The sequence below is a fragment of the Podarcis erhardii genome, assembly GCF_964252035.2.
Source record: "Podarcis erhardii genome assembly, chromosome: 2".
In the NCBI taxonomy this organism is placed as follows: Eukaryota; Metazoa; Chordata; class Lepidosauria; order Squamata; family Lacertidae; genus Podarcis; species Podarcis erhardii.
Window position 1 is genome coordinate 13,036,121 of NC_138498.1, and position 8,910 is coordinate 13,045,030.

General features: G+C 48.9%; 1 long non-coding RNA gene across 1 annotated transcript; it reads right to left on the reverse strand.

The window, feature by feature from the left end:
* Window positions 1–240: 240 nt before the first annotated feature.
* On the reverse strand, window positions 241–7,060 carry LOC309334619. The gene is made up of 3 exons (XR_014153195.1): window positions 6,866–7,060; window positions 5,621–5,713; window positions 241–3,415 (listed from the first exon to the last, which is right to left on the reverse strand). It is a non-coding gene; the product is annotated as an uncharacterized lncRNA (long non-coding RNA).
* Between the last annotated feature and the right edge of the window lie 1,850 nt (window positions 7,061–8,910).

The following is an 8,910-nucleotide window of genomic DNA, read 5'->3' on the forward strand; positions in this document are numbered from 1 at the left end:
TCCGTTTCTCCTGCTGCTTTGGTGAAGGGGCGCTGAGCAGAGAGGGGAGAATTTTTCCCCCCTGTTCTCCCCTTCCTATGGTCCGGTGCGTCCTATAGAGTGAGAAATACAGTAAGTTGACATGAAGCTTTTTAGACAAAAAAAACCCTGCATACATACCTAGCTACATATACTAGGTTGCATTCACTAGTACTTTACCACTAAAACTATGAATGATACTGCTCCTGCCACTGTTTTGTGTTTTTGTTTTTGTTTTAAAGTTTGCACTGGAATCGTTTTTGCATTTTTCCAGTTTTTCTTGTTTTTCTATACCCAACCCACCCTTCCCCTCAGTACGAAATGCGTAGACCAAAGAGAAGCGGAGGTTTTCAACATGGCTAGACCAACAAAGAGTCCACAAAGACACAAATTTGGTCCCTAGTCCACGAAAACTTACGCTGTTATGAATTTGCTAGTCTTTAAGGGGCTGCAGGATGCTTCATTTTTGTCGCAACAGATTTGACGTGACTGTCCTTCTGGGAATCTAATTAGGACTGCGTGAATGGGTGCTGCAGATACAAACTGGTAAATGCTGTCTGGCCACTGTGGGAAGCAAGAAAGACCTTTTTTGGATAGAACTGGAACTCAGCAAGTGGTAGAACTCCTGTTTCCAGCTCTGTTCAGAAAGCAGGCAAAGTAACTTTGTCTGTTCTAGAAGAAAAAAAAATGGAGGATGCAACAGCAGTAGGCAGAAGAAACTGGGGAAGAGATGACGCTGACATTTGCAAACTGGTTATGGGAATAAGCTATTGAAGCCCAGGTACATTTCAGGAAGGCCACGTCGTACATGCTTTGCTGATATAAAACAGTGTGTGTTTTTTCTAGGCTTGATTGGCTTGCCTTAAGTTGAGGGACCCAGCCCCTACTTTATGTAAGGACTGAACAAAGTCATTTGCACCCAGAATAAGGGTTTTGCAGCCAAAATGCATTGGATTTCTGCACCTGATTTCAACAGGCTGCATCTTCAAAACATGCAGGTCTATCTTCCGTGTATGTAGACAACCTGTGCAGATTGCGAACAGTAGGGCTACATTCGCTTGCTTCCTTGTTACATGCATTTGTTTCCAAAGAATTCCCCTGCTCTACAGTAAAATACCTTGTCCCACTTGGCCTCCATTCAGCAACAGTGCAGAAGCCAGACATCATCAGCCTTTGAATGTGCAGCTCGATGGGTTTTTCTTTTCGTTTTTAAAGATTTGTTTCTTGCCGCTGCTCTAGCGCAGCTGTCGCATCTTGCTGGTTCATCAGATTGCGTGTTGAGCCTCTGGCCTAATTCACAAGTACAAAACTGCATGGGAAGCTGCTGTAGTCTGAGTCAGGCTGTTGGTCCATCTAGCGTAGTATTGTCCACACTGATTGGCAGAGGCTGTCCAGGATTTCCAGACGGGACACTGGCAGCCCTACCCAGGGGTGTTGGGGGTTGAACCCGAGACCTCCGACATGCAAAGCAGTGTGGTTGCATCTTGAAGCACGACAGCATGGAAGTGGGGCCCCATGTTGAGCTGTTTGTGTGGAAGACCTTGTCTTCTTTATGTTACAGGGTGTTTCCATCATGTCATTGCAACTCCCATAGGGAAATACGCATTGGCATAGTGGAAAATACCAGAAGTATGTGCAGAGCCCTTTGGGGAAGCAGTGGTGGCATATGGGCCTACCTCCACCCCTTTGCATTTCAAGTGGCTACGGGGAGCAGTGTGAACGTATTTATTGGGCCTATTATTTTGTTTTATTTTGAATCTTAAGAGCCAGACGCTGAAAGCAAAGGCTAAGTTGAGCCGAGCAAACACTCCCTTCGTTTTTTCCCCTTAAATGTTCATAATTTGCTAACAGCCTGCAAAGTGACGTCCGGGGGACAGATTTTCACAGCATGCTCACGTTGTATGTCCTTGCTGCATGCTTGGGAGAGCATAGGCATCATTTGTGCTCTGAAGGAGGCAAGTTGCAGCAGGTGAAGGCGCAGTAAGCATAATCCCTAGCGCATTATGTCAAAATGGAATGCCTTTTATGTTGCAGTCTGTTGATATTGGGTTAATTTTCCAGCTCGGTACGTGCATATTATACATATTTGCAAATACATGCACAGCCAAAGAGTGTTTTATGATGTCACATTTATTTCACCCACCAGGACAGCATTTTCAAATAGCTCCCAAGGCTGCATAAGAAAGGGGGTTGTCTGAATGTGTTGCCTCAACTTCCTTTCGAAATGAGTCCATGATTTGAGGTTGATTTTACGATTAATCACAGATTCTATTTGTGCAAGGTGCAAGAGCCCCCGTTCTGACAAACCATTCTAATGGGATGGGAAATCATTCTAACGGATGCGTCCGGTGTGGGTGGGTGTCAGTGTCAGAACGGGCTCTTAAGATGGAGAAAAGAAGCTTCTTGCCGCAGGTTTTCCTGACTCTTAGGCCCTGTTCTCAGTAGCGCTGTGTTTGATAGTGGTGTTGCAGAAATTGCACAACTGTCCTGGGAAGTCCGGACCGTATCAGAGTTTTGAGGAGAAGGAGCCTAGGTGAGGAGACCAGTTGCATCATACTGGTTGTCCTCACTTAGCAATAAAAGATTCTATGGCCCTTCCAATGTATTTGGAACAGCAGCTTAAGCTGAACAAGCACGTTGGTAAGGAAAATTGCAGTGCAATAGGATGGCTCAGGAAAACTTGGCAATACTTGAAGTAGACAAGGAGTCTGTATGTTCAGGTGACACAGCTGAGCTAGATTCCCTTGGAGAGAGACTTGCTTCTACAAAAATACTGGAATGAAACCCATTGCAGGGTGGCGTAGCAAGGAGGTAAAGAACAAAACAGTCGTGCACAGGCTCACTGAGGGAAGTCTGTTTGCTTCTCTCTTATATTTTGACCTGAGCTAAGCTAGTGCTCAAATTTTGACTCCAGCCAGCAGTACTCCCACTTGCAGCGTCTGAAGGGGGGAGAATCATGTCTCTTTCCTCCCTTCCCTTATTTTAAGCCTACCTTATAGCAGAACCCACCTTGTCACATCTGTTCTCGTCTCCCTCTTTCTTCTGTGTCCTCCTCAGAAAATTCGCATTTTCTTCACATTTCTGGGACAGAGAGAAATAAACTTTGCTATCGGAGATCTCCATGTACAAACATCTTAGCACACTTGCCTTTGTGGATGAGAGTCACCCCAGATACTTGCAAGCCTTATCTTGGTCCTAAAATCTTCCAAACTGGTAACGCACAGAGTATGAATGCTCCTGGTTTCCAAAAAGAGGCTCCATTTTCCAAATAGCCCCATCCCAGCTCTTCCATCTCTCTCCATATTCACAAAGCCTTCCATCATTGTTGCAAAACTTCAAGCTATGCGGGAGTTCATGCGACGCCTTCCTTTTCCACAAGTATCTGCCCAGTTATTTCCTTTATTAAAAAAAAATTGTTATGTTTTCAAATATAGATATATTATATGGAGAGCTTTTACGATCAATAAGTTGAGGGTAGGAGGGTGGGGGAGAGAGATCCCTGAATGCTTAACCACGAAAGGGGGTTTAGTATCTCATAAAGTGAAATACGTATCTATGAATATATATATATATAGAAATATATAGGCATATATTAGCTCTTTTCTCCTCGATGGCTGCCGTTCCTTATGCAATGACATTGTTGACATGTCACTTCTTGAAATGTATGCAGGTCTGAGGTTCCCAACCCCTCCCTCTCTCAACGGAGACTTTTGCTTAGACTCTTCTGCCTTTTGATAGCTACGTGACTGGGCAGGGGGCTGCTGGAGGGGGGGCAGAAAGGCGGAAAGATGCATCTACTTAACTGGTAAGCCAACCAATAATTCACCGAAGTGCTCCTGTGAGCAGGTCCTCACAAGCTAGCATTTTTTGCCTGTCTCGTGGTTCCCGTGGCCCTGTGTTTTTTGCTACCACAGGCCTGGGTGAGCTGTGGCGTTTCATCTTTGTATCCTGCTATTTTTAAAACAAATAAACTACGTACATTAAAAAAAAACACACACACACGAAAGAAACCACCAACCCCGGCACTTACCAACTTGTTCTTTCAGCCACTGTTCTTACCAAACATATAATGTGCCTTTTTATTTATGCTGCAAATGTAACATTAAAATATTAACGTGGACAAGTTTGTTTGCATTCCCTTTCGCTCTCTGCAACACGAAGTGCTTCTGCCTCCGAAGGCTAGGATGGGGCAGGATTCTGCTTTCTCAACGGATGCTTTCTCTCAAGTGCGTCTTTCTATTCCTCTTCGAGTCACGCCAGAAGCAGCCACCCACAGGTCGTCCTGTCTGCTGCGCTTTTGTCCGGTCGTGGCTGGGGATTGAACCTAGGCCCTTGTAAAAGCATCTCTGCCAACACTGCCTCCTGGAAATGCCCCTCATTCTTGGAAAACCTTCCTGTTAGAGCAGATAGGGAGTCTTTTTCAAGTCTAATTCTTTGGGGGGGGAGAGACTGTAGGCCTGACATGGGGCTATAGAGGTCTGCCTTTTTTCAGACGTTAAGAGCAATGTTTGACCCCAAACGAGATCTTCAGGGATCCCCAGCTGAAGGCTGTTGAGGTGGTCATCTGCTTTTTGTCCTACAACTGCCATGATCCCTAGCTAACAGGACCAGTGGTCAGGGATGATGTGATGTCCTGGGATTCTGACTCGGAGGCTGAACCTGAGGGATCCCAGCCTGCACAGGAGTCCCTGCCTCCAGAACCAGCTGAGCTGGGGCTGGGGCATGAGCCTGAAGGGTCCTCACCTGTGCTGGATCCTCAGGTGCAGGCACCAGCTGAGTCTGCTCTGGCTCCTGAGGTGATGGAGGACCCATTGCCTGCAGGTGCTCCACTCTCAGCCCGTCAGAGAAAGCTAAGGTTGCCTCTGGGTCCGGTAACCCTCCAGCCTCTCCTGAGCTGCAGAGGCTCAGGGCAGAGAGGCGGAGGGAACTAAGTTCCCACAGGAGCAGTGCTCGCCTCCAGGCCAGGAGAGGCAAATCACCAGAGGATCGGGGCAGATAAAAGCCAGCCAGCCCCAGTCCCAAGTTGTGGGAGCAACATTGTTGGTTGCTAGTTCCTGCCTGAATCCTGTCCTGCTTTCATGACCTGCCCTGGCTCCCTGCTTGCAAACCTGTTCCTGATTTCACCTGGCTCCCCGCCCTGCACCCAGCTTCAGCTACTACGGACTGCCTCCATGTTGCACCTTTGACCACAGACCGGATTTGGACCTCGCCTCTCGGGTAACCCACGGGACCAGCACAGATGATGGGAATTGTAGTCCCAAAACATCTGGAGGGCCGAGTTTGCCTATGCCTGGCCTATAGGCCTCTGGTTTGTCCACCAGGCGTGGCCCTATGGTGAGGCAGCCACCTCAAGTGGCCAGGTGCTGGGGAGTATTTGTGAGGTGGCAGTACTCCACCCCCACTATTCCTCCTGAGCTGAGCTCCCTGGCCAATCCCCTCAGATGGAAGGCAGAACTGTGTGTCACCCAGTCTGCCATGTACCCCCTAAACTAGCCCTCTGCCTCCAGGTGAGATGGAGGGGGCTACCTTGTGTTGAAGTTAGAGCCAACGGCCCGTCCAACGACCTTCAGTACGATGAATGGGAGGGTGGGCGCCATCTTACCCTTCACCTCAGCTCCCTGTCGGTTGCTGTGCAAACAGAATACAGGACTAGATCGGCAAGGAGTGGGAAACCTTTTTCAAGGATCTCATTAGCCTGGAAAAGAGGAGATACGATAGCCATCTTCAAATACAGTGGTGCCCCGCAAGACGAATGCCTCGCAAGACAGAAAACCCGCTAGACGAAAGGGTTTTCCATTTTGGAGGCGCTTTGCAAAACGAATTTCCTATGGGCTTGCTTTGCAAGACGAAAATGTCTTGCGAGTTTTTTTCCTCCCCCCCCCCCTTTTTCTAAGCCGCTTATCTGCTTATCCACTAAGCCAATAAGCTGCTAGAAGCCGCTAATAGCGCTAATCCACTAAGCCGTCAATGGGCTTGCTTCGCAAGACGAAAAAACCGCTAGACGAAGAGACTCGCGGAACGGATTCTTTTCGTCTTGCGAGGCACCACTGTATCTCAAGGGCTGTCACATGGAAGAGGGAGCAAACTTGTTTTCTCCTGCTCTGGAGGGTAGCACTTGAACCACTGCCTTCAAGTTACAAGAAAGGAGATTTTGTTAGGAGGAACTTTCTGGATGTAAGAGCTGTTCAGCAGTGGAATGGACTCCTTTGGAAGGCTTTTAAGCAGAGTTTGGATGGTCATCTGTCAGGGATGCTTTAGCTGAGATTCCTCCATCGCGGGGAGTTGGCCTAGAGTTGGGGCCCCTTCCAACGCTATCATTCCCAGGCTTCCAGGACCCACATGCCACTGGCAAAAGTGGGCAGAACAACAGGTGTAAATGTTACCTTTGTGCAGTAGGCTAGTTTCTACACACACACACACACACACACACACACACACACACACAAAGGGGCATTTTCAGAGGATGCATTCCAGCCAAGTACAGTGGTACCTCGGGTTACATACGCTTCAGGTTACAGACTCCACTAACCCAGAAATAGTCCTTCAGGTTAAGAACTTTGCTTCAGGATGAGAACAGAAATCATGCCCCGGCGGTGCGGCGGCAGCGGGAGGCCCCATTAGCTAAAGTGGTGCTTCGGGTTAAGAACAGTTTCAGGTTAAGTGCGGACCTCCGGAACGAATTAAGTACTTAGCCCGAGGTACCACTGTACGTTAAAAACATTCAATGCAAGGGCAAAGCAGAGCTGGTGATTGGTTTGGCTGCCCGAGGGGGTATGACCTAGGAAGACTTCCAGACTTCCATCTGGTCCTGGAAGGCTCTACCCCAAGGGCCTGAAGTTCCCCTCACTCTGAGATAGGCCTGTGGTCTGAGCCACCAGGGCTCTCCTTCGGTTTGCCAGTGGAGGCTAGAGGTACCAGGGCCAGCCATGGAGGAAGCCCTCTCCTGCCAACGATCCAGATAGCTGGTGCGTCAGCTGCTAGGCTGTGCTGCTTCCTCAGACCTGTCCTTTGTTTCCAACCAAGTGTGAGCCAACAATGAACCTGTTACCAGAACGACCAAATGCCACTGGGGGTTGCATCATAGAGGAGTCATACTGCTTTGGCTCTGCTTGGTGCTGTTTGTGTCCCCTTTGTGATGCCTTCAGGAGTCTCTGAGAGCCAGTGTGGTGTAGTGGTTAAGAGCGGTAGTCTCGTAATCTGGGGAACCGGGTTCGCGTCTCCGCTCCTCCACATGCAGCTGCTGGGTGACCTTGGGCCAGTCACACTTCTCTGAAGTCTCTCAGCCTCACTCACCTCACAGAGTGTTTCTTGTGGGGGAGGAAGGGAAAGGAGAATGTGAGCCGCTTTGAGACTCCTTAAAGGGAGTGAAAGGCGGGATATCAAATCCAAACTCTTCTTCTTCCTCTCTCTGGCTCTTGAAGGAACATTAAATGGATTAATCTCCCAGCCCCCGGGGCTCTTGCATTAAGGCAATCTTCAGGAGCTACTTTGTACTGAGTCAGTCCCTTGGTCCACCTAGGTCAGTCTTGTCTGCTGTAACTGGCAGGGGCTGCCACATTGGGGGGGGGCAACTTTCCTAGCCCTACTGGTGGAGATGCTAGACTCTATCACTCAGAGCTAGTGTCCTTTTTCCAATGAGTTTCTTCTTACTGGATTCAGTCTCTGAGCAGAACTTTCTCCAGTGGCACAGTCAACAAGTTGTTGTTTAGTTATTTAGTCGTGTCCAACTCTTCGTGACCCCATGGACCAGAGCACACCAGGCACTATATGCCTCTTATCTTTGTCCATGGAGTTTTCTTGGCAGGGATACTAGAGTGGCTTGCCGGTTCCTGCTCCAGGTGGATTGCGTTTGGTCAAAACTCTCCACTATGACCTGTCCATCTTGGGTGGCCCTGCACGGCATAGCTCATAGCTTCTCTGAGTTATTCAAGCCCCTTCGTCACGGCAAGGAAGTGATCTATGAAGGGGACAGTCAACAAGACACCCCCCCCCAAAAAAAATAATATTTTTATTTATTCATTACATTTTTATACCACCTTTATCTTCCAAGTTGTTCAATGCAGATCTTGGGGAAATAGTGGCCCTTCAAACGTCTTTAAGCTCAGTGGCGTAGCGTGGGGGGTGCAGGGGGGCCGGCCGCACTGGGCACAACATCTGGGGGGGGGCGCTCGCACTCGCAGATCTCTGCCCCTACCTGGCTCCACGGGTTAGGGGGCGCAAATTACTTGCCTTGCCCCGGGTGCTGACAACCCACGCTACGCCACTGTTTAAGCTTCCACCAGCAGATTGAGAGTTCTAGTCCAGGGGTCAGCAAACTTGTTCAGCAGGGGGCCGGTCGACTGTCCCTCAGACCTTGTGGGGGGCCAGACTATATTTGGGGGGGGTGAACGAATTCCTATCCCCCACAAATAACCCAGAGATGCATTTTAAAGAAAAGGACACATTCTACTCATGTAAAAAAACACTGATTGCCGGGTCGTCCTCGGGCCGGATTTAGAAGGCAATTGGGCCGGATGTGGCCCCCGGGCCTTAGTTTACATACCCATGTTCTAGTCCAACAACATGCTGAGGGTTGCAGGATCCCACCACCTATTTTAACCAGCAGACTGATCCCCTGTGAGTTAAAAGGAAGAGAACGAATCAGCTTAAATGCTATTTAATTGGTTCTTAGCTACACTATCAGGGATCTGCGTAGGCTTGCTGGGTATGTGTGTGCCCTAGATTTTTTTTTGGGGGGGGGAGGGCTGCCCTAGATTCACGGCAGCATCTCGAGTTCTGGTTGCCAGTCTGCGATCCCCCCGTGGTGGTGTCGTAGAATTGCAGCGTGCTCGCCTTTCTTGACGGAAAGCAGTTTCAGCCTCTCCAAACCTCGCTAATATAATAAGCCTCCCT